This window comes from Ovis aries, chromosome 7 (genome assembly GCF_016772045.2).
Source record: "Ovis aries strain OAR_USU_Benz2616 breed Rambouillet chromosome 7, ARS-UI_Ramb_v3.0, whole genome shotgun sequence".
Taxonomy (NCBI): domain Eukaryota; kingdom Metazoa; phylum Chordata; class Mammalia; order Artiodactyla; family Bovidae; genus Ovis; species Ovis aries.
The window spans coordinates 3,027,529-3,048,988 of record NC_056060.1 but is presented as its reverse complement, the minus strand read 5'-3'; the positions used below and the strand labels follow the sequence as shown (position 1 = coordinate 3,048,988).

Below are 21,460 nucleotides of genomic sequence, written 5' to 3'. Positions count from 1 at the left end.
TTTAAGCTGCTTTTTAAATGAATTTGGTTGACATTTTAAAAATTTGAAATACAGTCACTAAATTTAGTTTTACTGTTCTGTTTTGGTAAATACAATATTCAAAGTTATGTCTTGTACTCCATATGCTAATAAAGTTTATATAGATAGATTTTGCTTATTTCACCTAAGAGATTCAAAAATAATTCATGAGTTCTTCAATTTATTTTGACTTACATTGAGAGGAGTCTCTATGTTTAATAATTTTTTAATGAAGTAGAATTTGATCTCAGATTCATTAAACAGACATCTCAAGACTGGGATTCTCTTGTTCCAGCATAGTGTATACCTGAGCTTTAAACTTCTTAATCACTTAAATAAAAATGTATTTCCTTGCTTTTCATCCTTCTCCAAATTACAAACATCTATCAACGAAAATTCTAGGGTTTGGGGCTTTTTAAAATCATAATCACTGTCATAAGTGTCTGTCACAGAGCAAGCACTCAGTGTTTACTGAGCAAATGAATGAATCACCAAATACCCATCTGCTATGTTCCAAGAACTATGCTTCATATATGGCCACTTGCAAACCTCACATATACATGTTTTGCTGTACATGTAAAAGGTTTCATTGTAACCTTGCAAGTTAGGAATTATAATCCTCATTCATAAAAAGGAAAGAGGTATATAGAGGTTAATTCAAAATGAATATCTTACAAATGGCCAACCAACACATGAAATGATGCTCAATATTGCTCATTATTAGAGAAATACAAATCAAAACTACAATGAGGTACATCTTACAACAGTCAGAATGGCCATCATCAAAAATCTACAAATAATAAATGCTGCAGAGGATATAGAGAAAAGGGAACTCTGTTGCACTATTTGTGGGAATGTAAATTGATACAGCTATTATGGAGGACAGTATGATGATTCCTTAAGAAATTAGGACTAAAACTACCATATGAGCCAGCATTCCCACTACTGAGCATATCCCCTGAGAAAATCATAATTCAAAAAGACACATGACACGGGATGCAGCATGCTTGGGGCTGGTGCATGGGGATGGCCCAGAGGGATGTTGTGGGGAGGGAGGTGGGAGGGGTTCATGTTTGGGAACGCATGTAAGAATTAAAGATTTTAAAATTAAAAAACTAAAAAATAAAAAAAATAAAAAAAAGACATGTAGCCCAACGTTCATTGTAGCACTATTTACAATTGCCAGGGTATGGAAATAACCTAGATGTCCACTGATAGATGAATGGATAAACAGCAGTGGTACATATTATAATGGAATATTACTCAGCCATAAAAAAGGAACAAAATTGGGTCATTTGTAGCGATGTAGATGAACCTAGAGCCTATCATATAGAGTAAAATAAGTCAGAAAATGAAAATAAATATTTTATATTAACCATGTATAGGGGATCTAGAAAAATGGTACTGATGAATGTATTTGCAGGGCAGGAATAGAGATGCAGACATAGAGAAGAGACACAGTGGGGTAAGGACAAGATGGGAAGAACTGAGAGCACAGCACTGACAAATACACACTACCATGCATAAAATAGATAGCTAGTGGGAACCTGCTGTACAAGACAGGGAGTTCAGCTTGGGGCTCTGTGATGATGTAGAGGGCTAGGATGAGGGTGGGGAGTGGGCAGGAGGCTCAAGAGGAAGGGGATATATGTATACCAATTGCTGATACACATTGTTGTACAGTAGAAAAACTAACATAACATTGTAAATCAGTTTTCCTCCAATTAAAAAAGAATACAAAGAGTATCATACAACTCAGAATGAAAGAACTCTATTTTTTGGTTTCAAATTTGAACATACTTCTACTAAGCCTATCAGAGTATTAAGGTACCTATGGTAATACTGTCATTAAAATAAGAATTCTGTCAAGTTCAAGGTACAGTAATCAGAGTGCTGGAGAACAGAAAGAAAAGTGGACATGGCCTCTGTTCTCAGGAGTCTCTGATCCACTGAGAAGACAGCTATGTAAACAACAAAGGATGCTGTTATCATCGAGGCAAGATGGAGTGAGTGCGGACTGTAGTACAGGCTACTGCAGAGGCAGGAGCAAAGACAAAGTAACTTCCGAGGGAAGGAACACAAAGGATCCTTCATGAATCAAGAAGCAGTGGAACTAGGTCTTGAAGAGTAAGTATAATTTGGCAGGTAACAATATTTTCAGTAGAGGGAATAGCAGGAACAAAAGTGAGGAAGTAGCAAGACACTGTGGGTTTACCCCTGGCACTTGCATTCATTCATTAGTAACTTCTTGACTGCTATAAACACTGGGCATACAGCAAGTTAGACAATGTCCCTGTCTAAAAGGGCTTATATCCTCAAGGTAAACAGAATAAAATATCAGATAAACAATTAAGTGAATGAAACTTTTCAGAGTAATAAGAATTTTGAGTGAATTTAAAGTGTTTTGGACTGAGTGGTCAGGAAAAGTGGAAAGTCAAAGAAATTTAATAGCCTCTGCTAAAATCAGATTCTCATATTTGACCTTGCAATCTTTCCCTACACAAGAATAGTTGGTGAAAAATATTTATTATTAACAACAGCAACAAGAGCAAAACAGGCATGATTTAAGAAGTACCAACCACTATGAAACATTATACAGCTATTTTAAAGAACAAATTAGAGCTTTCTTTTATGGGTCTCAGGGGATAAACATGATACACTGCTCGAATAAAGACTAAGTTTAAAAATATGATCAGATTGAGGGAAAAGTCATTTGATTATATCAAGTGTTGTGAAGGTACAGGAAAAAGTACTTTTAAGTACTGTTGACACAGTATAAATTGGCAAATTTTACTACAGAGAATTTGACAGTATGGCTGTAGTTCTTTGAGTCACAAAGATTTAGATACCACTTAACTACTGTACAACAATCAACATTAAGAATGCTCATATATGGTATATTTCTCCATCTATTAGTGTCCTCTTTGATTTCTTTCACCGGTGTTTTATAGTTTTCTATATATGGGTCTTTAGTTTCTTTACGTAAATATATTCCTAAGTATTTTATTCTTTTCGTTGCAATGGTGAATGGAATTGTTTCCTTAATTTCTTGTTCTACTTTCTCATTATTAGTGTATAGGAATGCAAGGGATTTCTGTGTGTTGATTTTATATCCTGCAACTTTACTATATTCATTGATGAGCTCTAGTAATTTTCTGGTGGAGTCTTTAGGGTTTTCTATATAGAGGATCATGTCATCTGCAAACAGTGAGAGTTTTACTTCTTCTTTTCCAATTTGGATTCCTTTTATTTCTTTTTCTGCTCTGATTGCTGTGGCCAAAACTTCCAGAACTATGTTGAATAGTAGCGGTGAATATACCATGTTTATACATTGGAAGAATCAATATAGTGAAAAGAAGTACAGTACCCAAAGCAATCTACAGATTCAATGCAATCCCTATCAAGCTACCAGAGGTATTTTTCACAGAGCTAGAACAAATAATTTCATAATTTGTATGGAAATACAAAAAACCTCAAATAGCCAAAAGCAATCTTGAGAAAGAGGAATGGAACTGGAGGAATCAACCTGCCTGACTTCAGGCTCTGCTACAAAGCCACAGTCATCAAGACAGTATGGTACTGGCACAAAGACAGAAATATAGATTAATGGAACAAAATAGAGGGCGCAGATAAATCCACATACCTATGGACACCTTATCTTCGACAAAGGAGGCAAGAATATACAATGGAGAAAAGACAATCTCTTTAACAAGTGGTGCTGGGAAAAGTGGTCAACCACTTGTAAAACAATGAAACTAGAACACTTTCTAACACCACACACAAAAATAAACTCAAAATGGATTAAAGATCTAAACATAAGACCAGAAACTATAAAACTCCTAGAGGAGAACATAGGCCAAACACTCTCTGACATACATCACAGCAGGATCCTCTATGATCCACCTCCCAGAATACTGGAAATAAAAGCAAAAATGAACAAATGGGATCTAATTAAAATTAAAAGCCTCTGCACAACAAAGGAAATTATAAGCAAGGTGAAAAGACAGCCTTGTGAATGGGAGAAAATAATAGCAAATGGAGCAACTGACAAACAACTAATCTCAAAAATATACAAGCAACTTATGCAGCTCAATTCCAGAAAAATAAATGACCCAATCAAAAAATGGGCCAAAAAACTAAATAGACATTTCTCCAAAGAAGACATACGGATGGCTAACAAACACATGAAAAGATGCTCAACATCACTCATTATCAGAGAAATGCAAATCAAGACCAGAATGAGGTACCATTTCATGCCAGTCAGAATGGCTGCGATCCAAAAGTCTACAAGCAATAAATGCTGGAGAGGGTATGGAGAAAAGGGAACCCTCTTCCACTGTTGGTGGGAATGCAAAGTAGTACAACCACTATGGAGAACAGTGTGGCGATTCCTTAAAAAACTGGAAATTGAACTGCCTTATGACCCAGCAATCCCACTGCTGGACATACACACCAAGGAAACCAGAATTGAAAGAGACACATGTACCCCAATGTTCATCACAGCACTGTTTATAATAGCCAGGACATGGAAGCAACCTAGATGTCCATTAGCAGATGAATGGATAAGAAAGCTGTGGTACATATACACAATGGAGTATTACTCAGCCATTAAAAACAATACATTTGAATCAGTTCTAATGAGGTGGATGAAACTGGAGCCAATTATACAGAGTGAAGTAAACCAGAAAGAAAAACACCAATACAGTATACTAGCACATATATATGGAATTTAGAAAGATGGTAATGATAACCCTGTATGTGAGACAGCAAAAGAGACACAGATGTATAGAGCAGACTTTTGGTCTCTGTGGGAGAGGAAGAGGGTGGGATGATTTGGGAGAATGGCACTGAAACATGTATACTATCATGAAAGAAACGAATTGCCAGTCTAGATTCGATACAGGATACAGGATGCTTGGGTCTGGTGCACTGGGATGACCCAGAGAGATGATATGGGGAAAGAGGTGGGAGAGGGGTTCAGGATTGGGAACTCATGTACACCCATGGCAGATTCATGTCAATGTATGGCAAAACCAATACAGTATTGTAAAGTAAAATTTTAAAATTAATTAATTAATTAATTTTAAAAAATGCTTATATAATTTGACCAAACATTTTTTTTTAATGAAACACTCTAAAAGATTCTTCTATATTCTGAGTTTTAAGAACATTTAATCTATGGTTTCCATTATGTTTAAACATACTTTTCAAAAAATTTAATGTATTACTATATATACCTACTGAACAGAGCAGGAAAGATTTTTTTCTTCCTCCTGTCTATTAATCCCCATTCAACTCTACTCCAGCTCCTGACCAACTAACTCCTCTGTTGAGATCTTTGGGAATTTTAGGCCCAGGCTGTTATTTTTCAATGAAGCATAATTACATAAGCTTTTCTATGAGCTTTCCTGGTTCATTTGTTCCCTGATCTATGTCCTCTTTCAATTCATTTTTGTTTTGCCAGAGCACAAGCTTAAATACTTACTTTACAGAGGATCTGCAGATTAGTATGTTTCTGAGTCTTTGCATACTTGTAAATATCTTATTTTATACTCACACTTAAATGTTAATGTGGCTGGCTATAAGATTTTATTTTCAAAATCAATTTCCCTCAGAATTTGAAACTTTTCCCCACTTGGTATTTCTCATCACATATAATGCAAATGTAATTAACATTTTTTTCTTTGTAGACACTTGGAATCTTTTTTTTTCCTTTAATCTTGGTGTTCTCAAAATTTACCATTTTACATTTAGATTCCTTCATTCATTTGATAAATCTTGTCTGAGCACCTACTATGTGCCAAGCACTTGTTTAGTCTTCTAGGCATGTGACTGTGAACACAATAGGCAAATTATGTGTCTTTTATTTAATCCACTGTAGCTTGGTGGGCTCTTTTAAATTAGCATAGTAGTACACACTGAAAATGCTTAATAAATAATTTACTTGGTTGTTTCTTCCATTCCACCTCTCTTATTTTTAAAATTTTTATTTTCTTTGGCCACATGGCATGTGGCATCTTAGTTCCCTGACCAGGGAACAAACCCATGCCTCTTGCACTGGAAGCACTTGATCTCAACCACTGGACCACTAAGGAAGTCCCTACATTCTCTTTTTTGTATGCTTGAAATGTTTGGAAGACAAAAATGTTATGCATTTTGGACCCATTTTCCATATAACAACTTTTTGTCATTTTTAATCTGTTTTTCCTCCATGGAGGAAAACCTTGACTTGTTAACTCGTTCTTTAGCTATATCTATTCTGCCTTTAAACCAACTAATATTTAAATTTCTACCAAGGAATTTATATTGGCATAGATATTATTGTTGATTCATGTTGCTGTGTTATGTCTTTTTTTATTGAAGTATAATTGATTTACAATGTTATATTAGTTTTAGGTGTATAATAAAGTGATTCTTTATATATGTCATATATATGATATACATGTTCTTTTTCAGATTATATTCTGTTATAGATTACTGTAAGATATTGAATATAGCTCCCTGTGCTGCACAGCAGGTCCTAATTGTTTATCTATTTTCTATATAATAGGGTGCATATGTTAATCCCAAACTCCTAATTTATTCCTCCTACCCTTTTCCCCTTTCACGGCCATAAATTTGTTTTCTAAGTCTGTAAATCTATTCGTTTTGTAAATGAGTTCATTTATATCACATTTTTTGGATTCCCCATAAAAGTGATATCATATATTTGTTTTTCTTAGTCCGACTTAAAACAATTAGTATCACAATCTCTAGATCATCCGTGTTGCTATATATGCATTATTTCATTCTTTTTGTGGCTGAATAATATCCAGTGTGTATATACTACATCTTCTTTATTCATTCAGCTGCTGATGGGCACTTAGGTTGCTTTCATGTCTTGCCTACTGTAAATGGCCAAAGCCTTTGACTGTGTGGATCACAATAAACTGTGGAAAATTCTGAAAGAGATGGGAATACCAGACCACCTGAGTGCCTCTTGAGAAATCTGAATGCAGGTCAGGAAGCAATGGTTAGAACTGAACATGGAACAACAGGCTGGCTCCAAACAGGAAAAGGAGTACGTCAAGGCTGTATATTGTCACCCTGCTTATTTAACTTCTATGCAGAGTACATCATGAGAAACGCTGGGCTGGAAGAAGCACAAGCTGGAATCAAGATTGGCGGGAGAAATATCAATAACCTCAGATATGCAGATGACACCACCCTTATGGCAGAAAGTGAAGAGGAGCTAAAAGCCTCTTGATGAAAGTGAAAGTGGAGAGTGAAAAAGTTGGCTTAAAGCTCAGCATTCAGAAAAAGAAGATCATGGCATCGGGTCCCATCACTTCATGGGAAATAGATGGGGAAACAGTAGAAACAGTGTCAGACTTTATTTTTTTGGGCTCCAAAATCACTGCAGATGGTGACTGCAGCCATGAAATTAAAAGACGCTTACTCCTTGGAAGAAAAATTATGACCAATCTAGATAGTATACTCAAAAGCAGAGACATTACTTTGCTGACTAAGGTCTGTCTAGTCAAGGCTATGGTTTTTCCTGTGGTCATGTATGGATGTGAGAGTTGGGCTGTGAAGAAGGCTGAGCGCCGAAGAATTGATGCTTTTGAACTGTGGTGTTAGAGAAGACTCTTGAGAGTCCCTTGGACTGCAAGGAGATCCAACCAGTCCATTCTGAAGGAGATCAACCCTGGGATTACGTTGGAAGGAATAATGGTAAAGCTGAATGTCCGGTACTTTGGCCACCTCATGCAAAGAGTTGACTTGTTGGAAAAGACTCTGATGCTGGGAGGGATTGGGGGCAGGAGGAGAAGGGGACGACCGAGGATGAGATGGCTGGATGGCATCTTGGACTCGATGGACATGAGTCGTAGTAACTCTGGGAGATGGTGATGGACAGGAAGGCCTGGCATGCTGAGATTCATGGGGTCGCAAAGAGTCAGACACGACTGAGTGGCTGAACTGAACTGAACTGATGAACATTGGGCAAAACTACTAGAACTACTAGATGAATGAATTCAGTAAGGTAGCAGGATATAAACTTACCGTACAGAAATCTGCTGCATTTCTTTACTGTAATAAAATGCGACAGATTTCAATGAAATATCAGAAAGAGAATGTAAAAAAAAAAAGTATAAAATCACATCAAAAAATAAAATACCTAGAAAAAACCCTGACCAAAGAGGTAAAATACTTACATACTGGGAACTATTAAACATTGATAAATAATTTTGAAGATGATTCAAAGAAATGGAATGATAGCTCATGCTCTTGGACTAGAAGAATTAGTATGGTTAAAATGGCCGTACTACCAAAGCAATCCACAGATTTAATGCAATCATTATCAAAATACCCATGACATTTATCATAGAACTAGAACAAATTATCCTAAAATTTATATGGAACCACAAAAGACCCAGAATTGGTAAAGTGCCCCTGAGGGAAAAGAACAAAGCTGGAAGTATAACCATTCCAGACTTCAGACAACACTACAAAGCTACAGTAATTAAAACAGTACAGTATTGGCACAAAAGCAGACATATAAATCAATGGAACAGAACAGATAGCCCAGAAATAAACCCACGTATCTACATTCAGTTAACCTATGATAAAGGAGGCAAACCTATACACTGGAGAAAAGACATTCTCTTCAACAAGTGGTGTTTGGAAAGGTGGACAACTACATGTAAATCAATGAAACTGGAAAACTCCCTCACACCATACATGAAAATAAACTCTTAAGTGATTTAAATATCTAAATATAAGACATGACATCATAAAATTCCAAGAAGAGAACATAGGCAAAACATTTTTGGACATATCACAGCAAAATCTTCTTAGATCTGTCTCCAAGATAAAAAATAAACAAATGGGACCTAATCAAGCTTAAAAGCTTTCAGACATCAAAAGAAACCATCAACAAAATGAAAAGATGACATATGGAATGGGAGAAAATATTTGCAAAAGATACAACTGACAAGGGGTCAATATCCAAAATAAACAAACAGCTCATACAACTCAATATCAAAAAAACAAACATCTCAGTCAAAAATGGGAACATCTGAATAGACATGTCTACAAAGAAGATATACAGATGGTGAACAGGCACATGAGAAGATACACAACACTGCTCATTATCAGAGAAGTGTAAATCAAAACCACCATTAGGTATCACCTAACACTGCTCAGAATGGTTATCATCCAAAAGTCTGCAAATGATAAATGCTGGAGAGGGGTGTGAATGTGGTGACTCTCTTTCATAGTGACAGAACTTCTGATGCAATTCTTTACTGTGTATTCATCTTTGTATTTCAGAGTCACTGTTTGACCTGTTCCTTTCTTGGATAGTTACTTCGGGTATTTGTAGGAAAAGAACAGGGCTTGTTTTGTAGGTGACTTTGTAACTATTCTTCTACTCTCTGACCCAATGCCCCTTCCAGGGGTCATTAACCATATGAGGGACTTCCTCTGTGGCCCACCACCTACACCGATCCCTTTATGTTGACAGCAAACTGCTACTGTCCCCGCTAGCCCCTTTGCAGATAAAAGGGGGAGCTTATTGGTTTTCCTCCTCAAAAAGAAATTACCCTATTATTCATCCCAATATTCAGAAGCCTGATTTGCTTCTCATATTCATTGACTTTAGGTTCCAGCTCCCTGGGAACAACTCCCATATCTGCAGTGACATTCTCCAGCTTTCTTTTGGGATGTGCCTTTTCATCAGAATTCTTTTTCCCCCTCTTTCTTTCTGTCATGAATTATTATTATTTTATAACATAATTAAGATTTTTAAAAATACCTCTTCAGCTATTTTAAGAAATTTGGGAAAGCACAAGCATATGTTGAGCCAACCGTCTTTATCCACCTAATTTCTTTTCAGACTCCATTTAGTTAATTGAGCAAGAAAAATATTTTCTGGGGGAAAAAAAATGATTACTTTTACCTAAAATACAAAGGTCAAAAGTATTATTTTTCATGGAATAATCATATAGATGGTAAGTAAGACAGGTCAGTTTTATTTTATTTCATTTTCTCCTATGCTCATTATTAAACTGTCACCTCTTAGCTTCAGGTCCACTCTTGTATTCTTCACTTTTTGTGATTCTGGGAGGAGCGGGGAGGTGGTGCAAACCATTTCTCCTTCGCTAGTGGGATCAGTGTTAGGTTATGACAATAGGGGGCACTAGAGAGAGAGCAGACAGGATAAAGGAAGGACACTGTCCTTCTGGGTTATTTCCTGTTCCTGTTTTGATTCCTTTTACTCTCATTGCTATCCAACAAAGAGGCACCTTTGGCTGGTTATTCTAGTAGTAGAGCTGATTTCAGTAGCACTTTCCCAGCACTGGCAGGACCCACGTCACTGTGGTTTCTTGCTGGCCCGAGGTGCAGCCAGCTGGTACCCCCTCCATAAAGGTTGGGCTCCAACACTTGTGCAGCACATTTGTGCCTTTCCCAAGGCTCTAACACAGCTCGGCCCCACCCTCTCAGAAGTTTGAGCCCAAGCTCTGTGTGTCCCTCAGCCAAAATTTTAATTTTTGATAATTCTTAGCTGTTCCCTTAACTTTCTCAGCTCTAGGGACAGTCTGTGAAATCTCAGTGTTTGTTTTGCCAGATGTCCAATTCCTGGGTAACCATGTTTTACATTAAATTCTCCTGTTAAAATTACTTTCATCACCTAAGTAGACTCTGAATAATATACTTCCCTACCTACCACTGCTGTTTTCAGATGCTCAGTGAGCCTTCTTACTGTTAAAATAACCACTGATTTCATTACATGTGAAAAATATTGTATACTATGTGATTAATTTTGAAACACTGAAAAATACATTTAAAGGAAAATGGACATGGTCCCCTCTCTCTCAAAATTTCAAAGAAATGAGTTTGAAAAGGTAAACAAAAGCATTTCCATAAAATATTTCTCTTAAGTTTTTCTGAAGCTCCAAAGCATTAAACTCTTTACTATATGTCTTTGGAAATCTTTTCATCACAGTAAATAAGAGTTATTTTTCTATCCTAAACTAGGAAAATGTTAATGTCAAATGGATGGTATCAATTGAAGTATAATTGTTTTTATTATATTTCTTTAACTCTTGATCTATATTATAAATTTTCTTTTAAATAGGTAGCAAAAAGAGAGCAAAAACTGATTAGATATTTAACAGGTGTATGGTCAATGGATATGAACTTGGGCAAACTCTAGGAGATGGCGAGGGACAGGGAGGCCTGGTGGGTTGCAGTCTATGGGGTCGCAAAGAGTCCAACACAACATAGCGACTGAACAACAACAACGAGTTTCTGTTTTATTTTTGTTAAAAATCAATGGATACTAACTAGCTATTAGTAGTCTGAAAGATGGTAGGTGTGAAAACAGAAAAGACTTCAATGTGGATGAGGCTTGGCTTTTATCCTGATGCCAGATCAGCAGCTCAATCTTAGCCGGTAGCCACATCACGAGTTTTAAGAATAAAAAACCCCAGATGATGAAACAACACAACATATACAAGACCTGGACTTTTCCATAGCTGACTCACCAAGAAGTACCAAATAATACAGATTAGGGGACTAGGCCCACCTGCTTCATGAAAAGTCTGGCTTTTAACAATGTGTCACACATCCTTGGCGAACATGAGTATATGGACAAAAACCCTTTCCAAGGTAATCATAAAACTAAGTAAGGGACCTTGACTGTTAGTGCTGGTACCTTAAATATACCCAACTACTGATTGGCAAGCTGGGTATGGAGAAAAAGTGTAAGGAAATGACCATAACTCTGCCAAGATGATGATCTCACCACCAGCTTGGAGCTGCCAGGCCATTTCAGAGATTTCCCTAAAGAAGGACAGCACACGGCCTGGACAGAAAGTGCTCTGGAATGGTGGTGAGGACCTTGTCTTCCTTTTTTATGGAAAAATAACTGGGTGACATTTCCTGAAAGAATACTTTAAGAATTTATCTTTAAAGTACCTATCTCCTTTCCAATCAAGAACCAGATTTTCATTGTTGCTCAGATAAAAGTCAAGATTTTTTTTAACCTAAGATTTATTTAAGACCTAAAAGAGAACTCTCAGAAAACTGTCTCCCCCAAAATTATTCTTTGCCAAAAGTTCTTGAAAATGTAGACTTTGTAACATGTTTTAATTATAACTTCATTTTTATCACTGTCTTCTGAGAAAAACAAACCAAGGATATGAACCTCTGATCACTAATCTTACCATGGGCTGGAAAAGAGAATATATTATTCACTCAAGAAATATATTGATCACCTTTTACATAAGAGGCACTTATCTAAGCACTAGGTGAGCCTACCCAAGGCTTATAAAGACAAATACCACTTTCTGGTTTTCATTCTCTTATATTATTTAAATAGCAACCATTTTCCTTTTCTTAGTGTCATGGTAGTTAGCTAGCAGGAGAAACAGACACATAATGGTCAATAAAGAGCAAGTCACTATACTGAAAATAGTTGAAACACAGGCAGAGAGGAGGGTATAACTGAAGTAAACTCAGCTAAGTTTAACATTTTTTTTTCTCAATAAAATCACTGTGTTACATTAGAACTAAATGTACATGTTTTACTCACTCTTATTGTTTATATCCCACTCCATTCCTTAGATTCACTTATTCTTTTGCTGGAGTCCATCCTTTTGTAGTTCTCTCAGCAAGAATCTGTAAGAGATAAAATCTGTTAGATGTTGTCCAAAACTATTTATGGGCTTCCATGGTGGCTCAGATGGTAAAGAGTCAGCCTTTATATGCAGGATACCTGGGTTCAATTGCTGGGTCAGGAAGATCCCCTGGAGAAAGAAATGGTAACCCACTCCAGTATTCTTGCCAGAGAAATCTTATGGGCAGAGAAGCCTGGCAGGCTAAAGGTCATGGGGTCACAAAGAGTCAGACACAACTGAGTAACTAACACTAAAACTATTTCATCCTTACTTCTGAATGACAATTTTTGTGCTATACCATGCCTCAGGATGTGAATCATTTTTCCCTTAGCATTTAAAGTGTTTTATTCCACTGACTTCAAGCACACATTATCATACACATATGGAAAAAAAAAAAAACTACTGCACAATTGCACTCATCTCACATGCTAGCAAAGTAATGCTCAAAATCCTCCAAGTCAAGCTTCAACAGTAAGTGAACTGTAAAATTCCAGATGTTCAAGCTGGGTTTAGAAAAGGCAGAGGAACCAGAGATCAAATTGGCAATATCTGTCGGATCATAGAAAAAGCAAGAGAGTTCCAGAAAAATATCTACTTCTGCTTTATTGACTATGCCAAAGCCTTTGACTGTGTGGATCACAACAAACTGTGGAAAACTCTTCAAGAGATGGGAATACCAGACCACCTGACCTGCTCCTGAGAAATCTGTATGCAGGTCAAGAAGCAACAGTTAGATCTGGACATGGAACAACAGACTGGTTCCAAATCAGGAAAGGAGTACGTCAAGACTGCATATTGTCACCCTGCTTATTTAACTTGTATGCAGAATAAATCATGCAAAATGCGGGGCTGGATGAAGCACAAGCTGGAATCAAGATTGCTGGGCGAAATATCAGTAACCTCAGATATGCAGATGACACCACGCTTATGGTAGAAAGCGAAGAACTAAAAAGCCTCTCAATGAAAGTGAAAGAGGAGAGTGAAAAGGTTGGCTTAAAGCTCAACATTCAGAAAACTAATATCATGGCATCTGGTCCCATCATTTCATGGCAAATAGATGAGGAAACAATGGAAACAGTGACAGAATTTATTTTGGGGGGCTCCAGAATCACTGCAGTTGGTGACTGCAGCCATGAAGTTAAAAGACGCTTATTCTTTGGAAGAAAAGCTATGACCAATCTAGACAGCATATTAAAAAGCAGAGACACTACTTTGCCAACAAAGGTCTGTCTGACAGTCTAGGCTATGGTTTTTCCAGTAGTCATGTATAGATGTGAGAGCTGAACTATAAAGAAAGCTGAGCACTGAAGAATTGATGCTTTTAAACCATGGTGTTGGAGAACAGGATGTTTGGACAGGGTGTTCTTGCCCTGTTCAAAGGAATACGGCTAGCGGGGCAACTAGAGGCAAAACCTCGGCCATGGTCTCCTCAACCAATCATGAAATTAATGGACAGTATGGACAGAAGGACGTGTTTTCTATTTCACCCAAAAGTGTCATACAGGGTGGTGATGTTGCTACACTGTATTTAGGACTGACTGAATTTTTATATCTAATATTTATAACTTAGGTCACTATCTGAGGATATAAGTATTTCTTTGACTGAGAAGACACTGTCTCATTTCTTAAAATCTAGCCTCTTTCCCATTGCCACATTTCTTATTTTTGGAACATATATTAGGTGTATATTAGAATTTCTCAATCTATTTTATGATTTAGGTCTTTAATTTCATTTTCACTTTTTTCTCAAACTTTCAGAGTTTTGCTCTGGTCTTCAACTGATTATCACTTTGATCATGTTCATCTATTAATTAAAACATGACAGTAATTTTCAATTCCAGAATCTCTAATTTGTTCTGTTTTGTTTTCCCTATCCTTGAGTCACATCTGTCTATAATTCATAATTACCTGTCCTTATTTTATAAATATTACTTATTCCTCTATCAGGCCTCCCAGGTGGCACAAGTGGTAAAGAACCTGTCTGCCAAGACATGAGATGTAAGAGATACAGGGTCAATCCCCGAGTCTGGAAGATCTCCTGGAGAAGGTCATGGCCACCCACTCCAGTATTCTTGCCTGGAGAATCCCATGGGCAGGGATTGCACAGAGTCAAACATTACTGAAGCGACTTAGCATGCAAGCACACACGAATTCCTGTATCCCTTTTAAGATTTCAAAGATACTTGTTTTTAAAATCTGTTTTGGAAGATTACCTTAATATATGTATTTCACTGAATGACAGTTCACCTGCTTACTGAGTTTATCAGCCATCTTTCGTGAAGTTTTGTTTTCCTCTTCTTGGCTAAGACTCCTCTCTCCTTTTGCTCATTGTCATAGTGATGGAGCATCTAAATACTACATCTGAATACCAAAGCCAGTAGCCTTTCCCTTCTCAAGGGGATCCTCCCATCCCAAGGGTCGAAGCCAGGTCTCCCACATTGCAGGTGGAATCTTTACCAACTGAGCCACCAATGAAGCTCCATATACTTCAAGCATATGTTTAAAATATTTTTTCAATATTGTTAGATTGAGGAAGGTGGATAATACGTCACTCCACAACACCATTTTAATCAGAATATAGATTTCTAATCTATTATTTGTTAGGCCAGGAGGTACTCAAAAATATTTTATCTATTTCCAAAGCTAGCATTTGGAACTTCTTCTTAGAGACCAATGTTTCCAATTACACAGTTCAGAGATCGGCAAACTGCGGCCTAATCCAAATTGCTACTTCATTTTTAAGGATCATCAGCTGGCAATTGTTTTCACATTTTTCAGGAATTATCAGACAAAAAAACACGTCCACTAAAGACCATACTTTACCCTTTACAGAAAATGTCTGCTGACCCCGATACAGTCTATCTTTGATGCCAACCCAATGATTTTGTTCCCCAGTTGGTTTTTTAAAGACACAATTTAGAATTTTATGTTCACAGGAAAATTGAATGGAAGGTACAGAGGGTCACAGAGCATCAGACATGACTCACTGACTGAGCAGAGATATTTCAGATAATATTTGTTTATCAGATATGTCTTTTGCAGATATTTTCTCCTGGTTTTTGGCTTATCTTTTCATTCTCTTCATAGTCTCTTTCACAGAGCAGGAAAAAAAATTAATTTCAATGACATCCAATTTATCAATTCTTTATGAATTGTCCTTTGATATTATATCTAAAACTTAAGGTCATCTATATTTTCATATGTTATCTCTAGGATATTTATAGTTTTGCATTTACATTTAGGTCTATGATTCATTTTGAATTAATTTTGTGAGGGATGTAAGGACATATCTAGATTTATCTTTTGCCTGTGGATGTCCAACTGTTCTAGCACCTTTTGTTGAAAGACTGTCTTTTCTCCATTATATTACCTTTGCTCTTTTGTAAAAGATCAGTTGACTGAACTTACAGTGGGGGCTATTTCTGGGCTCTCTATTATGTTCAATTGATCTATTTGTCAATTCTTTCACAAATATCACACTTTCTCAATCACTGTAGCTTATAGGAAATTCTTGAAGCCAGGTAATGTCAGTTCTCCAACTTTGATCTTTTCCTTCAATATTGTGTTGACTATTCTGGGTCTTTTACCTTTCTGTATAAGCTTTAGAGTCAGTTGGTCAATATCCATGAAATAACTTGTTGGTATTTTTATTGGAATTGCATTGAATCCAAAAATCAAGTTAGGAAGAACTGACATCTTCACAATACTGACTTTTCCCACCAATAAGCATTGATTCTTTCTTAATTTATTCTTTGATTTCTTTCATCAGAGTTTTTTAGTTTTCTTCATACAGATATTACATATATTTTATTGTATTATTTCTAATTATATACATATAATGTATATTATAATAATATAATAAAATGTAAAATATAATGATTTCTAAATACTTATTTCTAAGTATTTAATATTTGGGGAGCTATATGGTATTTAGTTTTTAATTTCAAATTCTACTTGTTCACTGCAGGTATACAGAAGAGCAATTTACTTTTGTATATCAACCTTGTATTCTATAACCTTGCTCATTAATTTAGGTGTTGAAAGTGGTTCTGGATAGTCCTTATTAAATTAAGGAAGTTTTCCTCTTTTCCGAGTTTAATCAGAAATTTATTATGAGTTGATGTTGGATATTGTCTAAGTTTGCTCTGCATCTATTGATACCATCTTAATGATTTTATTTAAAAAATCTGGAGTGATGCTCAGGAATTTATCTTTTTCATTAGAACCTCAAATCATTCTGATTCCTCTGAGATACCCTGTCCTAAGGAGTTAATACATCATACTGGCTTTAGCACAGGTGGCTGAAACTGGTGCACTAAGCACAGCCAAGAGGAGCTACCCCATGTCCAAGGTCAGGGGCTGAAGCTGAGAGGACCCCATGCCCGAAGGGCAGTGGCCAAGAGGAGTTACCCCACGTCCAAGGTCAGGGGCAGCGGCCAAGAGTGCCGGGCTGCAAGGGCGCAGAAACAGCTGGGAGAGGCCAGGGGCAGCAGCTGGGAGGAGCAACCCGACGTCCAAGGAATGATGGAGCAGTGGCTATGTGGGCACAGGAGGGTCTAGAGGAGCTATCCCACATGGAAGGTCAGGAAGGGTGGCGGTGAGGAGATACCCTTCCTCCAAGGTAAGGAGCAGTGGCTGTGCTTAGCTGGAGAAGCCATGAAGAGATACCCCACGCCCAAGGTAAGAGAAACCCAAGTAAGCTGGTAGGTGTTGTAAGAGGGCATCAGAGCACAGACACACTGAAACCATACTCACAGAAAACTAGTCAATCTAATCACACTAAGACCACAGCCTTGTCTAACTCAATGAAACTAAGCCATGCCTGCAGGGAAACCAAAGATGGGTGGGTCATGGTGGAAAGGTCTGACAGAATGTGGTCCACTGGAGAAGGGAATGGCAAACCACTTCAGTATTCTTGCCTTGAGAACCCCACAAAGAGTATGAAAAGGCAAAATGATAGGATACTGAAAGAGGAACTCCCCAGATCACTAGGTGCCCAACATGCTACTGAAGATCAGTGGAGAAATAACTCCAGAAAAAATGAAGGGATGGAGCCAAAGCAAAAACAATACCCAGCTGTGGATGTGACTGGTGATAGAAGCAAGGTCTGATGCTGTAAAGAGCAGTATTGCATAGGAACCTGGAATGTCAGGTCCATGAATCAAGGCATATTGGAAGTGGTCAAACAAGAGATGGCAAGAGTGAACGTCGACATTCTAGGAATCAGCAAATTAAAATGGACTGGAATGGGTGAATTTAACTCAGATGACCATTATATCTACTACTGCAGGCAGGAATCCCTCAGAAGAAATGGAGTAGCCATCATGGTCAACAAAAGAGTCTGAAATGCAGTACTTGGATGCAGTCTCACAAATGACAGAATGATCTCTGTTCATTTCCAAGGCAAACCATTCAATATCACAGTTATCCAAGTCTATGCCCCAACCAGTAATGCTGAAGAAGCTGAAGTTGAATGGTTCTATGAAGACCCACAAGACCTTTAAGAACTAACACCCAAAAAAGATGTCCTTTTCATTATATGGGACTGGAATGCAAAAGTAGGAAATCAAGAAACACCTGGAGTAACAGGCAAATTTGGCCTTGGAATGCAGAATGAAGCAGGGAAAAGACTAATAGAGTTTTTCCAAGAAAATGCACTGGTCATAGCAAACACCCTCTTCCAACAACACAAGAGAAGACTCTACACATGGACATCACCAGATGGTCAACACCAAAATCAGAATGATTATATTATTTGCAGCCAAAGATGGAGAAGCTCTATACAGTCAACAAAAACAAGACCAGGAGCTGACTGTGGCTCAGATCATGAACTCCTTGTTACCAAACTCAGACTCAAATTTAAGAAAGTAGGGAAAACTGCTAGACCATTCAGATATGACCTAAATCAAATCCCTTATGATTATACAGTGGAAGTGCAAAATAGATTTAAGGGCCTAGATCTGATAGATAGAGTGCCTGATGAACTATGGAATGAGGGTCGTGACATTGTATAGGAGACAGGGATCAAGACCATCCCCATGGAAAAGAAATGCAAAAAAGCAAAATGGCTGTCTGGGGAGACCTTACAAAGAGCTGTGAAAAGAAGAGAGGTGAAAAGCCAAGGAGAAAAGGAAAGATATAAGCATCTGAATGCAGAGTTCCAAAGAATAGCAAGAAGAGATAAGAAAGCCTTCTTCAGTGATCAATGCAAAGAAATCGATGAAAAGAACAGAATGGGAAAGACTAGAAATCTCTTCAAGAAAATTAGAGATACCAAGAACAATTCATGCAAAGATGGGCTCAATAAAGGACAGAAATGGTATGGACCTAACAGAAGCAGAAGATATTAAGAAGAAGTGGCAGGATACATGGAAGAACTGTACAGAAAAGATCTTCACAACCCGGATAATCACGATGGTGTGATCACCAATCGGGAATCAGGCATCCTGGAATGTGAAGTCAGTGGGCCTTAGAAAGCATCACTAGGAACAAAGCTAGCGGAAGTGATGGAATTCCAGTTGAGCTATTTCAAATCCTGAAAGATGATGCTGTGAAAGTGCTGCACCCAATATGCCAGCAAATTTGCAAAACTCAGCAGTGGCCACAGGACTGGAAAAGGTCACTTTTCATTCCAATCCCAAAGAAAGGCAATGTCAAAGAATGCTCAAACTACTGCACAATTGCACTCATCTCACATGCTAGTAAAGTAATGCTCAAAGTTCTCCAAGTCAGGCTTTAGCAATACGTGAAGCGTGAACTTCCTGATGTTCAAGCTGGATTTAGAAAAGGAAGAGGAACCAGAGATCAAATTGCCAACATCCTTTGGATCATGGAAAAAGCAAGAGAGTTCCAGAAAAACATCTATTTCTGCTTTGTTGACTATGCCAAAGCCTTTGACTGTGTGGATCACAATAAACTGAAAAATTCTGAAAGAGATGGGAATACCATACCACCTGACCTACCTCTTGAGAAATCTGTATGCAGGTCAGGAGGCAACAGTTAGAACTGGACATGGAACAACAGACTGGTTCCAAATAGGAAAAGGAGTACGTCAAGACTGCATATTGTCACCCTGCTTATTTAACTTCTATGCAAAGTATATCATGAGTAACGCTGGACTGGAAGAGACACAAGCTGGAATCAAGATTGGCAGGAGAAATATCAGTAACCTCAGATATGCAGATGACACCACCCTTATGGCAGAAAGTGAAGAGGAACTAAAAAGCCTCTTGATGAAAGTGAAAGTGGAGAGTGAGAAAGTTGGCTTAAAGCTCAACACTCAGAAAATGAAGATCATGGCATCTGGTCCCATCACTTCATGGGAAATAGATGGGAAATAGTGGAAACAGTGTCAGACTTTTTTTGGGGGGCTCCAAAATCACTGCAGATGGTGACTGCAGCCATGAAATTAAAAGACGCTTACTCCTTGGAAGAAAAGTTATGACCAACCTAGATAGCCTATTCAAAAGCAGAGATATTACTTTGCCAACTAATGTCCATCTAGTCAAGGCTATGGTTTTTCCTGTGGTCTTGTATGGATGTGAGAGTTGGGCTGTGAAGAAGGCTGAGCATCGAAGAATTGATGCTTTTGAACTGTGGTGTTGGAGAAGACTCTTGAGAGTCCCTTGGTCTGCAAGGAGATCCAACCAGTCCATTCGGAAGGAGATCAGCCCTGGGATTTCTTTGGAAGGAATGATGCTAAAGCTGAAACTCCAATACTTTGGCCACCTCATCAGAAGAGTTGACTCATTGGAAAAGACTCTGATGCTGGGAGGGATTGGGAGCAGGAGGAGAAGGGGACGACAGAGGATGAGATGGCTGGATGGCATCACTGATTCAATGGACATGAGTCTGAGTGAACTCCGGGAGATGGTGATGGACAGGGAGGCCTGGTGTGCTGTGATTCATGGGTTCGCAAACAGTTGGACATGAATGAGTGACTGAACTGGCTTTAGGGACACTCTGAGATCTGCCAAATTAAATCTTCCCAAAGTGATTACAGCTGAGTCTAATCAGTTGAGCATTGTCATGGATTACAGAGTCATGTGGTAATAGTCAAGAATTCCTTATATATAGGTGCAGTCTCTTTTCTTTGACCAAAACTAAGGAACTAAGTTACTGTTTTTCATTTTTTCTCATACTTTTGAAATTTTAAACTATATTCTTTTCTTGGTGTAGTAATAGTAGACTGAAAAGAGAAAGGGGAAGTTACTAGCCGAAACAAACGAGTCACCAAATGAAGAATGTTTGAAAACCACAGACAGGTGAATCCCAGTTGAAGTGAATCCATTAGACCTAACTTAACATTCCTTTCAATTCAATAACTAAGTTCTATATTAAAATTAAAAAGAACCAAAAGCTACATTTGCCCAATTATAGTTTGGATAGCAGCCTAGTTAATAAACATGCTTCCAATTCTAGATGATGGAGCCCTGAAGCTTACTTATTTCTTAGTCTAATTCTAGGCATTAAAAACTCCTGAAAAATTTCAGCCCAAACAGAATTATTTCAAGGCAAATTTACATCCCTTTTCTAATATAAAGGGGCAAGAAAGCTTTAAACATTGCATACAGAGCTAGTTTTCAAATATGTGAAGGCCATGGGTGACTTCTAGTTGGTGATGAGAAAACATCCTTAATGCCTTTCTCTCCTTGGAGGCAGAGTGGGGCATGAGGGTGGGTGGACAGGGTGTGTGTATCCCCCAGCTCCCAGGAACTAACTGCGCACAAACACAGGCGGAAGTTTTCATACGCAGAGAGTAGCTCAAGGAAGGAATGTAT

General features: G+C 37.8%; 1 protein-coding gene across 2 annotated transcripts in view; it reads right to left on the bottom strand.

Annotated features, from left to right (window-relative positions):
• Positions 1-21,460, bottom strand: part of KCNN2 (potassium calcium-activated channel subfamily N member 2) — a 524,409-nt gene that overhangs the window by 356,995 nt on the left and 145,954 nt on the right. For both annotated transcript variants that reach the window (XM_042251962.2, XM_027971450.3), the window contains one exon: positions 12,596-12,681. The gene's annotated coding sequence lies outside the window, so the exon portion shown is untranslated. The remainder of the gene's footprint in view (positions 1-12,595; positions 12,682-21,460) is intronic.